Source organism: Triturus cristatus, chromosome 4_2 (genome assembly GCF_964204655.1).
Source record: "Triturus cristatus chromosome 4_2, aTriCri1.1, whole genome shotgun sequence".
Taxonomy (NCBI): Eukaryota; Metazoa; Chordata; class Amphibia; order Caudata; family Salamandridae; genus Triturus; species Triturus cristatus.
In genome coordinates, this window is record NC_140586.1 from 130,985,638 (window position 1) to 131,004,201 (window position 18,564).

Below are 18,564 nucleotides of genomic sequence, written 5' to 3' on the forward strand. Positions count from 1 at the left end.
TTCTTCTTCAAAGAGGATTACTTTTCAACACACAGGCACGAGCAGAGGTGCCATATGGCTTTCCTTTTGCTTGTCCAAGCGCGCGCGCCTCGCTTCAATGCCCCTCCCGCACCACAGAGCGCGTCTCACAGCTTGGTTTTTATTTTTTTACTTTGAGCGCGAGGCGCGCGAGCGGCCAGTGCTTGTTATATATTTTGTGCACGTTTATATAGCGCGAACCAGACCCAAAGGCATTGGAGCGGGTTACATTACACAAGATCACATTCCTTTTTTTTTTTTATTTAGGCACGGGGAGATTAACTGATTTGCCCAGAATCACATGATGCCGAGCCAACGCCGGGACTCGACCTTGTTCACCAGTTCCAAAGACTGCAGCTCTGGCACAAACACGATACTTTACTCTGTTATTTTATCAAGAAATCCGCCTGCCTATGGTTTACGAACATAAAAAGGCGCCAATGCCCATCTTATTAATGTAGCCACTCTCCCTTTTTATGTAAAAAGTTGTTTTTTTTAAAGCGTGAAAATGCAACAGGGATGGCTAAAAATATAACATATGTTACAAATCCCTGCAACTTTTTCAAGGCAGTAACAAGAACAAGACGTTACCTTATTAGCACCAAGGCAACCCGTTGTATCCGTAACTTCTCAAACAATACAGAAGGAATGTCCTTAATTTAATAACACAGCGCAATGAGTGAAGTGGTTGATTGTGAGATCCGCATGTAAAGTGCATGTCTTGGATACGAAACCCAATAATCCTACTCGACCCTTTATCTTTCCAACATAGGTCAATGAATACTGTTACGCGACAAAGCCGTGACACCAACCACTGCGGCAATAAAAACCCACAAGTGCTGCCTGGGTTGAGGGGTCTCATTCAAATATTCTTTTAAAAGAGAGAACAATAGATTGCACGTTTACCGAGATGCGGTGTGTTGTGATAAGGCCGATTGATTTTGTGTTTTTTTAATGCTTGGGATATTCCCGGGTGCTGTTTGCCAAATGAAACATTTGCTTATATTTTTGGACTTGTTAAGATTTCGTTTTGTTAAAAACGGAAATCGGAGCAAATATTGTTCCACTTTGACGTTTGTATTAAACGCGACATGCAGCTTTGCTGTAGTATGTAGGAATGCGTGTTTTTTCATGCATGAATTGTATTTGGGAAGCGCGCACTCGCCCATGGGTTTCTTGGCGCTGAGTAACAGACTGTTTTTGGGGGGGTGGGGGTGATCTACCCCGATGGTACTCATCTGATCGACTTCGAGGATGAAGGGCCGAAGGGACTCGTAGGGATAAAACCTTTGGTCATCGGGTCTCTGATGTCGATTCATTGGTCCGTGGAGCCAGTGTCTTTGCCCTATAAAAGTCACTTTACCCGCTGCTGATGTTGCAGTGTGCCCTGCGGACTCCACCCTACCTGTATAAGTGTCTGTGTGTACCAAGAGTAGTCCATCTGTCGGGCGTGTATGCTTTGTTTTTTCATATTTTCTAAATATATTCAATCAACAAACAAGTCGCCAGTCGTCTGTTGTGTTTGTTTATGTCGTGTAGAGGAATGTTTACACATCGCATTTTTCTGTGGGGATTGGACCAGTGCGCTCATTTATTTGGAGAAATCATTACGTATTTATTTTATATAATTTAAAACCGGGGATTGTAATTTACCATCCATAATCCTATTCAGAAATAGTGGAGGAGGTGTCTGTCAAACACAACCCTATGTTGTATTGATAATATCCAAGTATAATAATTTTAAATTAATTAAATGTCTAGGTTGTACGAGACAGCCCGTTTTATATCACATAAACCTACATCTATCTGTCGTTTTACAGTGCACGGTAACAACAAAAATTAAATGTACTCCTCAAAATTACGGTGAATGTGCCAGAAAGCCGTATTTTTTTTAGAGCCGCGGAGGCCAACGAACAGGGACCTGTGATAACTGTTCCTAGTTTCACTGTAGTGTTTAAGCATTGTTGTGTAAACAGAGCCCGCCTGTGTTTCTTGACAGTCGTGTGCGCGCATGGCTTGTGGCAGCGGCTCCTGCGCGCTACGATCTTCACAGCACGCGCTTCCTGGCTGCACATGGTAGCCTTGGCGCGAGGTGAAGGAAGGGACAGGCCCATCACGGCTTCCTCCAAAACACTACCTTCTTAGCGGGCGCAGGCACAGGGCAGGTCAGAAACATCAAGGAACAGGTGATTGGGTCTCACTGCGAATGCTGGGATCTCCTAAAATATAGCCTGCCTTGTGTGAATTCCTCCGCCTACTTCTTTCTTTCACCTCCCGCACTTCCCCACTCTTGCTCTTCCAACCCTAATTTTCTCTCCTTTTCAGTTCACTGTTTTACTACCTTTCTCTTCCATCTTCGTCCCCACTTTTCGGCCTTTCTCTCTTCTGCTGTAGATCGGAGTCTGATTATGAAAACTAAACCCTGGTCCCCAGAAATAACTGGCTGAGCCCACAGCCTGCAACAACCGGCACATATTAAGCACCTTGTCTAAGTGCAAAGATTATTACACCCCACCCTGACCACAAGAATACGGCGGACCACAACACCCGTCTGTGCTGCAGATGTGTCTTCTTCAAATATGTCAACGCAACAAAGAAGCATACGCATGTTCTTTCCTTCGATATTTCAGCTTTCATCTTTGCCCAAATACACAGCCAACCTGATCTTAGCAGCCTGAACGTGAGGCCAGGGGCTTGCAGGCATACCTATGTTGCCGCAATGGCGTGTGTTTATTTCTTTTGTCACTTTTCAAGAGGATATCTATTTTTAAAGTACATGGCTGATTATTATTTTTTTACCCCTTTGTTTCTTCAAACTCTCGGTTCCTCAGAGACGCACACACTTCGATGGGGAATTCGGTTAATGACGCCACAAGAGTGCTCGAAACCCCAGCAGGCTTTGTCAGACAAAGGAACATTCTAGAACGCCTAATATACGTTAGTGATGCAGATGCGTGACTCGTTAAATAGTAGAGCTCTGTTTTTCTCTTCACTGGATGGCGCCCAAGGGGGCGCGATCACACAACACAACCTTATGCCTGATAGGTGTCGTGTCGTGTTACCCCAATAACGACAGACACCGTGGTCATTAACTACGGAGCTTTATTTCATCTCCTCACACTTTGCCGTCCCTACTCTAACTGCCCGCCTCAGCAGTCGCTCCTCCTTTTTCCCTTCCTCCCGATACTCCGCCCCTTCAACTACTAGCCTGCGCACAACTGTACATCTCCCCCTTTGTTAACAAAACAATGTGACATAAGTTTTTATTTCTTCTATTAACCGCTTGGGCCGTTGAATTGTCTGTCGCGGTCGGAGGGACCAGCCTTCAGCCACAGTTCCAGAGGGGCCTCCATCATCCCCTTCCTGATTTGTGGTAGCCTCACCTTGTTCTTCACAGTGCTCAGTTCCAGCCATCGTTGGCCCCGACACAAGTGCTTCTTGCATGGCTGGACTGCATTTTTGGAAGTGAGACACGTTCCGAGTGATGCGCCGGTTTTCTGATTCCGCAGTCAGCATGGTGCCTTTTCGTCGAGTGATTGTTAAGGGCTCCGCTCTAAACCTGCAGTCTGTCTTTCTGCCTTGTTCTTGCTTGACCACAACACAGTCCCCTTCCTGAAAGGAGAGGGATCTGGCTCGTCTCCTGCTGTCAGCATATGCCTTCATGTTTTCCTTGCCGGCTCTGTCAGCGATCACCACTTCGTGATGGATGCGGCTTGGGGACACTGATCGTAAGGCTCCCTCCCAGGTGGGTATCCGTGTTCGAATGGGGCGCCCTAGCATGAGTGTGGCCGGACATTTGCCAGTGGTGGCATGGGGTGTTGTTCGATATGATCGAAGCACATCATTGAGAGCCGTTTGCAAGTCTCGTTTGTCAAGCGTGGCTTGCTGGAATGTCTTCTTTAGGGTGGCCATGAACCTTTCAACGGTGCCGTTGGCTTGCGGCCATAGGGGCGTTATTCTCCGGTGCCGCACATCCATTCACTTCACAAAGTCGCTGAATTCCTGTCCGTTGAAAGGGGGACCATTGTCTGTTTTCAATTCCTTGGGCACACCCCAGGCTGCAAAGACTTCGTCCAACACTTTAATGGTGGTGGCAGCACTGGTGGATGGCACGAACTGGGCGATGGGGAATCGTGAGTATTCATCAATTACTACGAGAACGTACTTGCCCGATTGCATTGGGCCGTAGAAGTCCATGGCTAATTTGTGCCATACCCCAGGTGGTAGTGGCGTCATCTGAAGTGGGGCTGGAGGATCACCGTGCCCAACCACTTGGCACTGCGGACAATCCTTCAGAGTGAGCTCCACCATTCTGTCAAGAAACGGGAACCAGACCCGCTCTCGGAGAGCCCTCTTTGTCGCAACTACACCTCGATGACTTTCGTGAGCCAGGTTAATGACTCCTTGGCGCAGTTGGCTGGGAATGACAATTCGGTGATCTCTTAATAGCAGGCCCTCGGCGGTAACAGACAGCTCTCCGCTCACATTTCTGAACGCCTGCAGTTCCTGACGCGTCGTCGGATCACTCCCTTCCTGGGGCTCTTCGTGCCGCCATCGATGTGTCTGCACCCTGCGAATCACCCTCTGTAACATTTCATCTTGTGACGTGGCTTGTTGAATGACCTCCAGAGGAACAGCAGGTGGTCGCGCTTGATCCACCACAAAGTGAATATACTCCTCGGCCACAGACGGTCTGGAGAGTTGGGATGCCCTGGGGTGTCGCGACATGTAGTCTGCCGGGTTAGCTGACTTTCCCGGCTTATGTACAATGGTGTATGTATACTCTTGCAAGCGCAGTCCCCAGCGTTCAATGCGAGGCGGCATTTTGGAGCGCGGATTCCCGAAGATGGTGACGAGCGCTTGGTGATCCGTCACCATGGTGAAGTGTTTCCCATATATGAACACGTGAAAGTGTTCACAGGCCCACACTACCGCCAGACTCTCCTTTTCGGGTTGGGAGTATGCCTTCTCCGTGTCGGAGAGACTCCGGCTGGCATGAGCCACTATGTGGCGTTGATCTGTGTCGTTGTCGTATTGAGCTAGGATGGCACCTAGGCCGACAGGGCTTGCGTCCACCGTTATTTCAGTCTTGCGGTCAGGGCTGAAGTATGCCAGACTCTCAGCTGCTACTACCGCCTGCTTAATCTCCTGGAAGGCGTGCTCACACTCACGAGTCCACTCGAATGGCTGTCCTTGCTTGGTCAGTGTTCGGAGTGGGTGGCTGAGGGTGGCATAGTCTTTGATGTACCTCGAGCAGTAGCTCGCCATTCCCAGGAAGGACCGCACATCGCTGACGTCTCGTGGGCTCTCGGTGTCATTTAGCGTGCTCACTTTATCAGGGTCGGGCTTCATCCCGGCCCCCGAGAAGACGTGCCCAAAGAACTTCAGCTTCGATTGATGAAACTTGCATTTATCTTTGTTAAGCGTTAAGTTTGCTTCCAGAAGGGCATGACAGACTCGGTCCAAGGCAGTGTCATGGTCCTGGACATTTGCCCCATACACCAGGATGTCGTCACTATAGTTCAGTGTGTTGGGGATGTGATGGATGGTCTGGCGAATGGCCTCTTGAAATATTTCGGCGGCTGAGGAGATGCCGAAGTTCAGTCTTTTATATTGGTATAGCCCCAGATGTGTTGCAAATGTTGTGATGTACCGAGAGCTCTCTTGAAGTTCCAACTGATGGTACCCTTTGTTGAGGTCGAGCTTGGAAAACACTCGAGCACCATTCAGTGCGGCTATCATGTCACTCAGGTGGGGGCCTGGGTGACGCTCTCTCTCGATGGCGGTGTTGGGCATCCGCATGTCCACACACAACCGCACCTTTCCCGGAGTCCCTTTCTTCGGAACAATTACCACTGGTGACACCCATGGTGTGGGACCTTCCGTCGATTCGATGATGTCGGCCGTTAGCAGATCTTGCAGTTCATCTTCCACGGCCTGCTGGAGATGGAACGGTACCTTCCGAGGATGCTGGGCAACCGGCCGGACTTGGTCATCAATGTGTAGACGGATCTGGCCCCTGTTCATTTTGCCAAGTCCCATGAACAGCTTTGGGAACTTGTGGACAATGTTGCAGTCATTGCTGACACGATACAAGATCTCCACCAACCGCAGTCGTTCGGCCGTCGGCAAACTAAGAAGACAGTCAGCCTCTGGCCCTTCTATGACATGTATCACGGCAGGAACTGATATTGTTTGGTGTCTAAGTATAGTCGAGAACTTCCCGAGACAAGGAAGTGGCTTCCTGGACATCCAGGTGTAGACCCGGACATGTGCTGGACTCAGTCGAGGACGAGGTTTCATATTGTTATACTCTGTCACGGGGATGTAGTTCAGTGACGCACCACTGTCCATTACAAATTTTGTGTTGTGTTCGCCGACGCTGATGTCCAGTTGGGGATATTTCTTAAGTTGATCTGGGTCAGCGATCATGTTGGCATATTCAACCGAGTATTCTCGTTCGTCTGATGGTGATCTGGAATCCCGAGATGGTGACCTCCTTGACCATCGCGATGTCTGCGACTCCCGGCTGGAGTGAGAGGATCTTGACGAGGACTTTGGGCGGTCATGCACCGATCGCGCGTGGTGTTGGCAGGTGTCGCCTCGTGACGTCCCGTGTGTGTTCTTTTCCTTCTCCCGGCGATACTCGCTGCACATGGCCTCAAAGTGGTTGCTCCGTCCACACTTGCGGCACTGCTGTCCCATAGCTGGGCATGCTCCGGTATGCGTGAAATCATACCATTTCCGTGCTGGTGCTTTTCTCACATGATCATGGCGCTTGCTTCTCCGCCTTGCTTCCGGCCGACGGTGTCCAGAATGACGGTGGTGCGACGATGGCCGGGAGTGCCGCCCTCGCTCCCTGGACACTCGGCGGGAGCGACTGGTTCGCACATGGCATACCTGTTCCCTGCGTTCTGTACGTCCTGCTTCCATGGTCCTAGCGTGTTCCTCAGCCTGATCGTGCACTCTTGTCATTTCTTCGATTTCGTCATGGGTGTGACTTTTCTTCAACAGTTTTCTCCGGAGCGTCTCAGACTGGCAACCGTCGATGACGCGCAACCGGATGGCGTCGTCCGTCGAGAATGCTTCAAAGTTGCAGTGGCGTGCTAGCCGGCGTAGTCGAGTTATGTATGTACTCATCATCTCATCTTTTCCTTGGTGCGCCCGCTGGAACACATACCTCTCGTAGTCTACGTTCTTCTTGTGTAGAAATTTCTTATCCAACGCTTCTAGTACCTTGGCGTACGTCCCTGCATCCGCAGCTGGAATTTCTTTGATAATTTTGCTGATGTCTTTTCCCACAAGGTTGCGGAGCGCTATTAGTTGGTCTTCATCACCAAGCACCTTGGAGCCTTTGATGTAGTCTTTAAAATCTTCAATCCATTCCTCCCATCGAGGCCCCATACTACTCCCAACCATGAGTGCCAGAGGCTCTGGAGGGCGCAAGTGCGACAGTCCCATCACAACGGGTTTCACCTCTTGACGTGCGGGCGATCCTTGGTTTGACATCGTGCTTCGCTTGCATTTGTTTTAATTCCTCTCTTGTTTGCTCTCCTGTCTTTACTTGGGCTTGATTGCTTTCTTTTATTTTGCCTTTGCTTGTGCTTGCTTAATTATTTTCTCGCCTTTGCTTGTGCTTGTTTAATTCTTTTCTTGCCTTTGCTTGTGCTTGTCTAATTCTCTTCTTGCCTTTGCCCGTGCTTGTTTAATTTTTTCCTTGCCTTGGCTTGGGTTTGTTTAGTTCCTTCCTTGCCTTTGCTTGGGTTTGTTTCTTGCCTTCGCCTGTGCTTGTTTGGTGCCTGACTTCAAAATGGATGCTTACTTGTTTCACAAGGGGTGTCCTAGAGCAGCCGCCTGGTTTAAAGATGGCCGCCGGACCGGCACCACACACGGGGCTTGACACGAGGCTCAGCAATTCCTCAGGGTTCCTCCCCACATGAATCACGCTACATCGGCGGCCTCACTCACCGGCTTGGCTCCGTGGGACCTCATTCACCACAGGGTAGGCGCGCGTTGTTGCTGCCACTTCTCCTGGCACGCACGTGATTCTGGCTTCACGCTGGGGGCTTGACTTCCACTCGGCGAATTGCTCTTCGCCTGGGACCGACGCTGCACTCTAGTCCCCGCAGCAGGGGTCAGGGCAGGGGGCCAGGGTCTCGCTTTCGCCCTGCACTCTTAGGGCACTTGATCCGGCACAGGCTCCGGTTTCAGCATGGACAGCGCTGCTTTCAAGCTTCTTCTCTTGCGCCTCGCCCAGGGGACAGACCACGGTTTTCTTCAGGGTTCAGGGGAGCATGCCGCTCATCCCATCCTCGTCGCCAGCTGTCGTGTCGTGTTACCCCAATAACGACAGACACCGTGGTCATTAACTACGGAGCTTTATTTCATCTCCTCACACTTTGCCGTCCCTACTCTAACTGCCCGCCTCAGCAGTCGCTCCTCCTTTTTCCCTTCCTCCCGATACTCCGCCCCTTCAACTACTAGCCTGCGCACAACTGTACAATAGCCCTCCAAGTGCATACTCAGCAGCCTTCCGTGTAAGGGTCTCTCGTCTTGGTCAAATTATTGTTCATCTCGACAGGTTCTAAACTGGTTCAGTTCGCATCAACGACCGCCCTCCATCTTGTGCCAACTTCCCCTTTGGCGCAAGCTTCTGTAAGTATTTAAAAGCAGACATTCGGTGAATGAAGCCACAGTACGTCTCAAAACCCAAGCAGACGTCACCATCAAAGTAATATTCTAGTCTGGAAGGCGTGATAGTGGTTGTTACTAGAGATTTAAGACTGTGCAAAGAGAACCTCTTCACCTGTTGGTGCCTTAGTTTAAATATGTGATCTGCAGTCAAGCATTGGCCGCTTCCATGCGCCTGGATAACCGTCCTTGTACAGAGCCACATCGCCTTGCCAAGGGCCTTGCCGTTGTCCAACTATTGTTCACTTTGCCTGGTTCTGAATTGTTCAGGCGAGGCTCGCATAAACCACTCTCCATCTTCCTGCAACTTCCATTAATGGCGGCAGGATCCATCCTCCCGATCTACAACATTTGATTTGCACGAGATACAACAATAAACACAGAAGTCCTTTTAAATCGTTGACTTGGACGTGTTTTGCAATGGGTCAGCCATAAATTAACATGGCTGCGCTTAGACTAAGAAGCTGGCGGTTTTCCTCTGTGGCAGGCGTCCCTTGAGTTTAAGAAGGAAAGAAAGGCCGAGCACTCGCTATTCAGGAACCTAAGTATATTAGTTTATTTGTAAGACATGCTTATCTGCCCATGAAAAGCAGGCCATGGCTGACGTCCGGTACAGCCTGTCAGCCGAGCCTCCGCAGGGGACCTCTGCCAGTACAAGTTTCCCGCGCCGCCTGAAACATCACCGTTTTTAGGTCTCGCCTGAGCTAGCGCACGTGCTGTCTCAAGCGAGACATTTAGTAAGCGGGTTTTGAAAGTGCTACCAAGAGGCTGCCGGCCACCAGGTTGCTGTTATGCTCACAAGCGCGCACGATGTGCACAGCTGCCATCTGGCTTTCGTCAGCATTTTTTCCTTTCACTTTCATTGCTTGCTTTTTTTTATTATGTGCATTCCTCGCGACACCCTTTCCTTGCTGTCCCAAGCGCCTCGCTCCGCCCCTCCCCCACCACATAGCGCGTCCCTGCGATCGCGATTATTTTCGCTTAATCGCGATCACTTCTGTGTAACTTTCACGGCCGCGCGGCCAATTCATTCTTGCTTTTTACTCACTGGTCACTCAAATTGGACCCTTGTGCCAATGTGACGCTTGTAAAAACAATAAGTATTTTTTTGACGCCTTCTCCCCTTTAAGTTTCCACCTTTCGTCCTGTACCGGATGCGTGTTAAAATGCAGCAGCATGCTGCATTATGTTCGAGGATGTCTTTATCTCCATATTTCCATATTATCAGAAGTAGGTGATTCCCCACTGCCTCATCCAGGTTACAGTCACTTATTGCCCAAATCATCCACATCATATATGACGCAGCTGTCATGCTTCACCCGTCACTCCCCCAAATCATCAATTCAAAAACCCTCATATTTCAACACACCATGAAGTAGAGATTCATGCCCTTCCATCGCTCAACGTATGGCCGTTCCTTAACACTTCCACTGGTTCGTAAAATTGGCATTCCCCCCTTGCAAACCTTGCTGTGTCTCTTCGCACAAATTCACTGATCCACCCATCCGAACCTTCACTGGTTTAGTCTTATTCTTGGTATCACAATACTGCTTGGTTTTGTCACGTGTGTTTTTGACCCTTTCCATTAACTAGGTACACATTGAACAATTCCAATAAAAGTGTAGTTTTAGTCATCCAACCAGTGGAGCAGTACCGAATGTGATCACAGCCTGCCCTCTAACCACTCCCTGCTCAGCCCTCCACTACGGAACCCACACACATTACTAAAAACTTTCCATTCCTAACATTCCGCATCCTCCAAGCCACCACAACACTCCTGTTATGCCAGAAATGCAGTGGAAGATGTTCCTTAAGACCATGGACGTCAGTTAGGGTTTGCACATGTGTTCTCTTTGTTCTGCCCTTGTACCTGTTGTTTTAGGGGCATATCGGCAGTGGCAGAAACAAAGTGTTCTGGATTCTGAGTCACATTTTATTTGCATTCTGTGTCCTTGCTCTAGTCTTTATAGAACATAACAGAAAGTCGAGGGGCTAAGGGCATCCCAAGGGATCAACCCCGTACTGTTCTTAGTGGTCAAAATGATTGTTATATCAAATACATGTGTATTGTCCACTCGTTTTGGAAGAGCAGTGCATATATTCGAATGAAAACATAGGATTTTCATCCTATAGATAACACCACATTTTCCCTAAGCTAAAAAATAGTTTCTGCATAGGGGTGACTGTTATGGACAGGAAATAGTTGTAATTCATATTTTTAATTCAATGTCCTTCATAACTTATGATAGTTGACGGATTGTGACATCTTCATTTGTGACCAATAAAAAAGGTGTAGAGGTTTTATTGTTTAAGATAAAAAAACTTTCAAGATTACACCTGGCACTTCTTGATATGTCTTACTGACCCCTTTACTGCTGGGATTCCTTTAGACTTTCGAGATAGAAGTGTTCAAGACTTTAACCAAACCCCACAATAGTCTTAAATTGGCCAAGGCATTCAAAGTCCAGATTTAAAAGTTTTTACAGTGACTCACCTGGAGAATAATCTTTCAGTTTCTTTGCTGGTTGACCTTCAAAGCCGTCCTGAATTCCCTCAAACCAAGAACAACCTTTAATGTTTCAGCAGACTGACTAATATCCAGTTGTTTGATGTTATTATCTTTGCACTTTGCTTCAAGCGTTTGGATGTCTGTGGGGTTTGTTTGGCACTGTATAAGTGATTGGTGATTTAGGCTTAAATAAAACTATTCTTCCGAGACTTAAACATAGCCATTGAATTTCCAGGTAGCCAAGGGTATTGGATATGACATCCCAAACAATTTCAGTGATACCCAGAGTTGACTTGCCCTAAAACCCTCAACACCACTGTACTTGCTGCTGAGGGACTAGTTATGGTGTGTACAGCATATGTGAATGGCATACTACATAGAAACTGAAGAGGGCATGCACACTAGAGGAACTTTCCGGCAGTCTGCACACACTGCTGGCTTTAGTTGCATATAAGAGGGCATAGCTTGGGCAATATTAACCATTACTTTTGAGTATGGTGGACAACTTTTCCTCCATCTGCCACACTGGCAGAAGAAAATAGACAGAGAGACTTTTAGCAAATCAAACAAGCATTGGCATAGCCAATAGGTCTCGCCTTTGGGACCTTATAAGTGTTTAACCATGCAACAGCTAATGTTGTTGCACCAAGGATATTGTGCTGCCTAACTAAATACTTATAAGGTCCCAAAAGCGAGACCTATTGGCTATGCCTATGCTTGTTAAAAATGGCGGATGTGATGCAGTGAGAATGTAATATTCAGGAACCATGAGACCTATATACTTCATTTTTGTGTCAAAACATAGGTTTTGAGGGTTATGTAGTCTTATAGTGACAGAAAATACCCCCTCAGAGCAACCCATCCACCATTTTCCAAAATGGAGGCTCTATAATATGTTTTAACCATCATATTGGTAATTAATTTTAATATTGTTTTTGTGTTAGGTTTTTCGTTGATTCAAATTCATAAACATGAGCGAAGCAGGTGGTAGCAGAGGATCTTTACCTCCTAACAGAGTGTTGCTATAGGAATCTGTCTTAGTATATGGTGCACACTTATTTAAGTGAAGCACCCTGCACCAATCCAGACAACCCTTATGGTGATTTTAGTGATCTTAGACAACCATAGAAATCTCTGAGTGGTAGCTGTGGAGAGCAGCCTTCGGGCTTAGTCCAGAAGGAGTGTAAAGCAGCTTGTTTCACCAGTACTAATAATATAGTGTAGGTTAAGTGATAAAGAACCACACAGAGTAGATATCAAAATATGTATTTATTATGAACACTCACTAACACATTGTAATATCTCCTCCCTGGAGATATGATCACAATACACACAATACTTAAGTAATAGAACACGTAAGTAGCACAAATACACAGTGGTCCCCAGGGGGAGACCAAAACATGTACTAATAAAGTGGAATGTGAACAACGACCTAAGTTGAGACTGGACCCAGAAGACTTAGAAGAGCCAGGGACACAAGGAACCACCCATGGTAAGTACTCAGGAACCCCATAGAGTCCGTGTGTAGAGTGGAAACACAACTGTGTGCTCAATACAAGTCAATGGGGAGTCATGGTTGCAGTTTTCAAGAAGAAGGATCCTTCCCAGAGGATCCTGAAGAAACCCTGTGGAATATGGAGGGTTGGAGAGTCAACCCACCTGTGGATACCCTGGGAACCAGGATACCTACCACAGGGAAGCCGGGTGTATGGGTGTAAATTGACATCAAAAACCGCCGTAGACCACAATGGAGGACTTCAGTAAAGATACCGCTGGTGAAGAAGGTGAAAGAGTCCGGTGGAACCCAAGAGTGGATTCAGGAAGAGAAGTACGTGCAAGCAGAGGGGACAGAGTCTATTCCACTCAGAAGTGACCACTAGGCACGGAAGACGAATGCCCACCGATGTCGAAAGATGCAGGAGAGTTGACGGTGACCTTGGCGCTGTAGCTTTGCGGACTAGACGATGCTGTGGAAGACCAGGAGCTGTTCACGAGCTGTCCCAGGTCAGCTGTCAAGAGCCAAGGGGTCGGTGTCCGGCAGGAGCACCAGCAAGCCTTGGCAGTGGCAACAAACGTGGCCGGCAAAATATGTGCAGTGTCAGGACCAACAAGGTCCAAGTGACTCACCAAGAGCAGGTAAGTCAGAGCAGGCTGGAGCAAGCAGAAGAACCCATTGGAGCCAAAGAAGACCCTCAAGAGGACCCATGGGCCGAAGGCACAATAGTCGCAAGAGGACCTCGAGCAGCCCACCAAAGGATGAAGGCCCATGGTGCAGAGGATGCGATGCAGGCAAAGGTATTGGCTGCAGGAGATGCTTGAGGTTAGAGCTTCTTGGAGCCCAAAGATTTTTGGTGAAGAGATTCAACAAGCCTTGGCAATGGCAAGTCGAACCGGGTGCACAGGGGTACTGCTCCAGGGGTTCAGAGGAGGGATACTGGCTTCAAACTTGCTGTGAAGACAGCGCAGGCCTCGAGGGAGTTGCAGAACCACAACTTGTGTTGCTGAACCTTTTGGAGTCTGTTGGAGCTCAGGAACAGCAGACCGGTAAGCTTTGTTGCAGTTTCTGCAGGTGATGGGAAGTGACTCCTTCACTTCAAGGGAGATCCCTTCGGGTGTCTTGGATGTCTACAGGCCTGTAGAAGAACCTGTATGAAGCGCAGGCACAGATGACTCAGAAGACCGGCAGAACGGCAAGACCAGGAGCAGCAGGAATCTTCCCAGGTGCAGTCTCGGTTCCCAGGGTGAAGTCCAGCGAAGTCCAAAGTGCCCAGACAGTTGAAGATAAAGTGGTTTCAGATCTGAATCTTGTCCCACGACGAATCTAAGGATTCACCCACAGGTAAGCCCTTAAGTACCCTAAGGAAAGGGTTGGGACTAATCAAGGGTCCCTACAACAGGAGGGGCTGGACAGTGGGGATGATACTCCCATGTCCTTTGTCCAGTTTCGCACAAGAGCAGGAGCCAACGGCTCCCTGAACAGGTTCGAAATGGAGTATGCAAGAAGGGCACCAAATGTGCTCTTCAAAGCAGTCTAGTGGCGCTGCCAAGTGTCCCCACCCTGTCCCAATACACTAACTCCAGTCTGGGAGGTTGGCACACCTCCCTGTGACAGGAAACCTATTGTCCTGCCTTCCCCTGCTTGAGCTTGGCTCTGCAGCAGGAGGGCAGAATCGTGTCTGGTCGGCAGCAGCCATGGTTTGCTGTCTGGGTCTAGCAGACTGGTACCCGGAGCACTGAGGGCCTCCCGGAGGAGCTTTACAGTGCATTGAATCATAGCTTATGGTGTTGGGGTATGATTCCAACATGTTTGATATCAAACACGACAGGGTTCGTTATAGCCAGTCTAGAGATAGCCATTGCATAATGATGCAAGGCCACTCTACATATCGTAATGGCTGATGCACTTACAACCTGGGAGAATGGACTCCGTGGATTATAGGGGTGTCCTGCTCATGCAGGGGCATCCTCACACTTATAGCCGAGCACCCTGCCTTCAGGATTGAAAGGCCTGCCTTAGGGTTACTTGTAGGTTTTAAGTGTAGTGACCTCAGACATAAGGAAACAAATATCTGTTGTAAGTGGTGCTAGCGCCAGTTTACACAGGCTGCAATGGCAGGCATATAGTCATAATTTGAGTGGTATCCCATGGGTGGCCTAATATATGCTTCAGCCCATGGGGGACCCCTGGTGTACCTATGCCCTGGGGACCTTAGTACCAATATACTAGGAACTTACAAGGGTACATCAGTAGCCAATCTGGAGTGTTCTTAAGTACTCACCATGTCCAATTTAGGGAAGAAGCACAGAGACTGGGGTCCTGATTAGCTGGATCCCAGTCAGACTAGACAGAAAACACCAGCAAAAAGTGGGGGTGACCATGAAAGCAGATCCTACTTTCCTACAGTTAGCTTCCCAACTTTCACAAGAGGTTGTGAGTGATGGCTTGCTATCCAGCTGTGAAAGAAAAAACACAATGTGGCTAGCAAATGTAAATAATTGTATTGGGGAATATTAAGAAAAAGGGTATTGCTTCACGTGTCTGCTTGCCACAGTGCTATGCAAGTGTAAAAAAATTCAGAATGTGGAGTGCAGTTTTGCAAAGCTGCATTTTGAAAAAATTGTGCTTTATTCAAGTTAACATTTTCTCTGACGAGGTGTTTCCACGCCCCTTTGCCATAGCTTTAAAAACAATCGGTTTTAGGTTTTTTATATACATGTACCTCTTTGGTCTTTTTCTTCACTCTTACAAATTATATGTTTTTGAACCATCAAAGCTATATAGTAGTGTAAACACCTCATCAATACCTCATTACATTCTGAAAAAATAATAAAACAATGAGGAGTTATTTTCATATTTATTAGCAAATGTCCTCAATATTTTGCTGCATTCTTTAAATAGACAAACATAAATCCTGGATCCCTAGCCATGGAATTGTTGCCCCAAATGCCTTATGTCCGGCCCTACCAAATATGTGTGGGTTTCCCCAAGGAATGTAGTCTGTACAATCCATTATGAGATGTTGACAAAGATAACTAAATTGTGGTAGAATTGCTATCTCTAGTGCACTGCTCATTTGTTGACAAATATCAAACATGGGACTATATAAAAAGTATAAAGCTATAGAAATCTCTTGTTGTAAGTATGAGCTTCTGTGACCTGGCTGGCTAGCAGGTAGTTGACTCTGAACATGACATTTGTATGCTTTTATAGTATTTATTTTTCCATAACATGGTCATTCCCTCCAGTCTCCTTTGTGCAGTAACACGTCTCTGCCAATGATTGATCCTGAGCTTGATTCTCTGAGACTGATGAAATTAGAGTACCAGGCATCTAACAGTTTTCTATGGGTGCAGGGTGTCCAAGAGGTTATAAAATGGGTGCAGTGCACTTTGGAACTTTGGGAAGCAACTGCACGCAATACATTGGTTTAAGCTACATGTCGTTTTGGTCACAAGTATCACCCCAGGGTTCTACAGAAACATACCAGAATTAAGTATTTTTAACATCTACACATCTATAATTGGGTATCAGACCTTCCTCACACTGATTGGCTGACCAGGAGATAGTGAATGGGATTATTTCGAAGCACAGAGGTAGCATACCCTTCAAATTGATTAGAAGGATCTGGGGTAACCACTATACCACAAACACAAACAACTGGCCCTTGGGAGATCTTGTTATAATTGTGCATTGTTACATCTAGACATTTAGAAATAAATAGAAAAAAATGTTTGCTTTTGTATGTACTCTTGAAATTGTCTCTTTTAACTCATCTTCAGTGGTAAATGCTGATCAATTCGTATTGATGCAACAATGCACGATTATAACTTAGAGCGCCCAAGGAGCAGGTGTTTGTGTTTACGATTTACAGGGCTGGAATAGACCAAATTTGTGGCCATGTGAAGTCAACATTGACACTAAAGCGACTTCACACAGTCATAGATTCAGTCTGTTTTTGTTAGATAAACAGGCGAGGTACTGAGGAAGAAGTGCGGGAACACTGATTTTGTGAGTTTTGCTGTTCCTTAGAAACTTCACGTCTCAAAAATGTTTTTTTTTTACTGTTTGAACTTTGCAGGGCATTCTGGATAATAAAGGGGTGGCATTCATTAAAAACACACCACCCACGACTCCTCCAGATGTCTAGTATTCACAAATGTCTGAGGTTGGTAGGTTTTGCTAGATGCTGGTCCATCCCGGGTTCAAATAGCATAGTTAGCCTCATCCCTAAAATTTACCTAATTCCAAGGTTCTTTCATGTGCTTCCCACCATCTCATTCTTGGTCCTTCCTGTTCCAAGCAATACACTTAAGGGCCACCATTTTAATTAGTGGGAGCGAGGGAATGCACAAGGTAAAAAAAGTATTACTAGCAATTGAGTTTCTCTGTTTTGCTTCCTATTTTAAGTCAGTGTTCTGAACATTTTTTTGCATAAACTTCCTCAGAATCTCCTAGCATCACGGGTAATACAGAATTCGAGGTTGGTACAACTGTCCCATGGTCCTAAACTGAAATTTAAAAAATATATAGCTGTCACTCACCCCCAATTTCTATTCATTGGATTTTTCATGATCAACTGATTGATGTTTTGTATACACTGGGATGGTGCCAGTGAGCAAGGCCCTCACTCAAGGTTATGTTCAACCCACGGCATTAGGAGGCAAGATGATGTGCATACATGGAAGTGGGGGTACTAGACCCCACCCCACCCGCAGGAGGGGTGGAAATGTTGTGCAATGTCACAAAGTAATTAAAACAGGATATGTATATTTGTAAATTGGTGCATAGTATTGAGTAGTGTGTGTGTGTTTAGTAAATTTACTCTTCCTTTTATAAAGCAAAGTACAGACTGGACAATCCATTATTGAGTGTTATCTCTGCGTACTGGTAAATGGCGATTACTAGCCCACACCACCTCCCTTGAGTAAGCCTTAGACTGCTCTACAACGCTACCCTCTGAGAGTCAAGCGCTACAATGGGGTGTTCGGTTCCCAGTGAAGGACAAATGTAGTCATGTTATTTGTGCAGGCCTCACAGATACTGCCTCGTTTTCCAACTGTGACATATTATGTTTTGCCTAGGCGTGGGCCTAGGCCACAGGAACTCCATTTTAATGATCTTTCAATGTTTGGTTTTTGCAAAGGTTTGTAAATGTACTGTGCATGCATGGTCAGATGTGTGAGAACTTTTTAAAAAAACTAAACAAACTTTGACAGGCTTACTAGAGCCTCATATTTTGTGAAGCTCAGTTTACCTTTCATGAATTTAATGTTAATTAAACAACTGAAAATATTAACGCCCTGCAGAGTGGTTTTAGGTTGTGGTTATGATAATAAAACCCACATGGACCTATGACATACTTTTCATATTGAAAATGAAATATTTGTAATCCGTTTTTCACAGGTCCCTGTGTAATATGGATGTTTATGCTGCTATGTTCTTTGCAATAAATGTAGTCAAACATTTAATATGGTAATTATTTGTATAAATGATTTCAGCGACTTCTGTGGCCTCTTAGGATGTTTATGAGCATGCTGTGAGGTTGAGCAATGCTGCGGGATCCCTTCATGAGTTTGCCTACTCTGCTTTGTCACTGTTAGTGTTCCTGCCCCTTCAATACCCCATTCAATAAATGACTTCAAGCAAAAATTATTCTCAGTGTCTACTCTTCCCTCACAGTAATAGGGTTCATGTAAATCTAAATAGTTGGGAATTGTAAAAAAATCCCAGTGGAAATGGGCTAAGGGACGGGTGTGTTTTATTACTCCTGCTATTTAGCGTTTTGATCGCTGATTTACTGATGTCATTACCAAAAGAAACACTTTTTCTCCTCAAATGGGGGCAT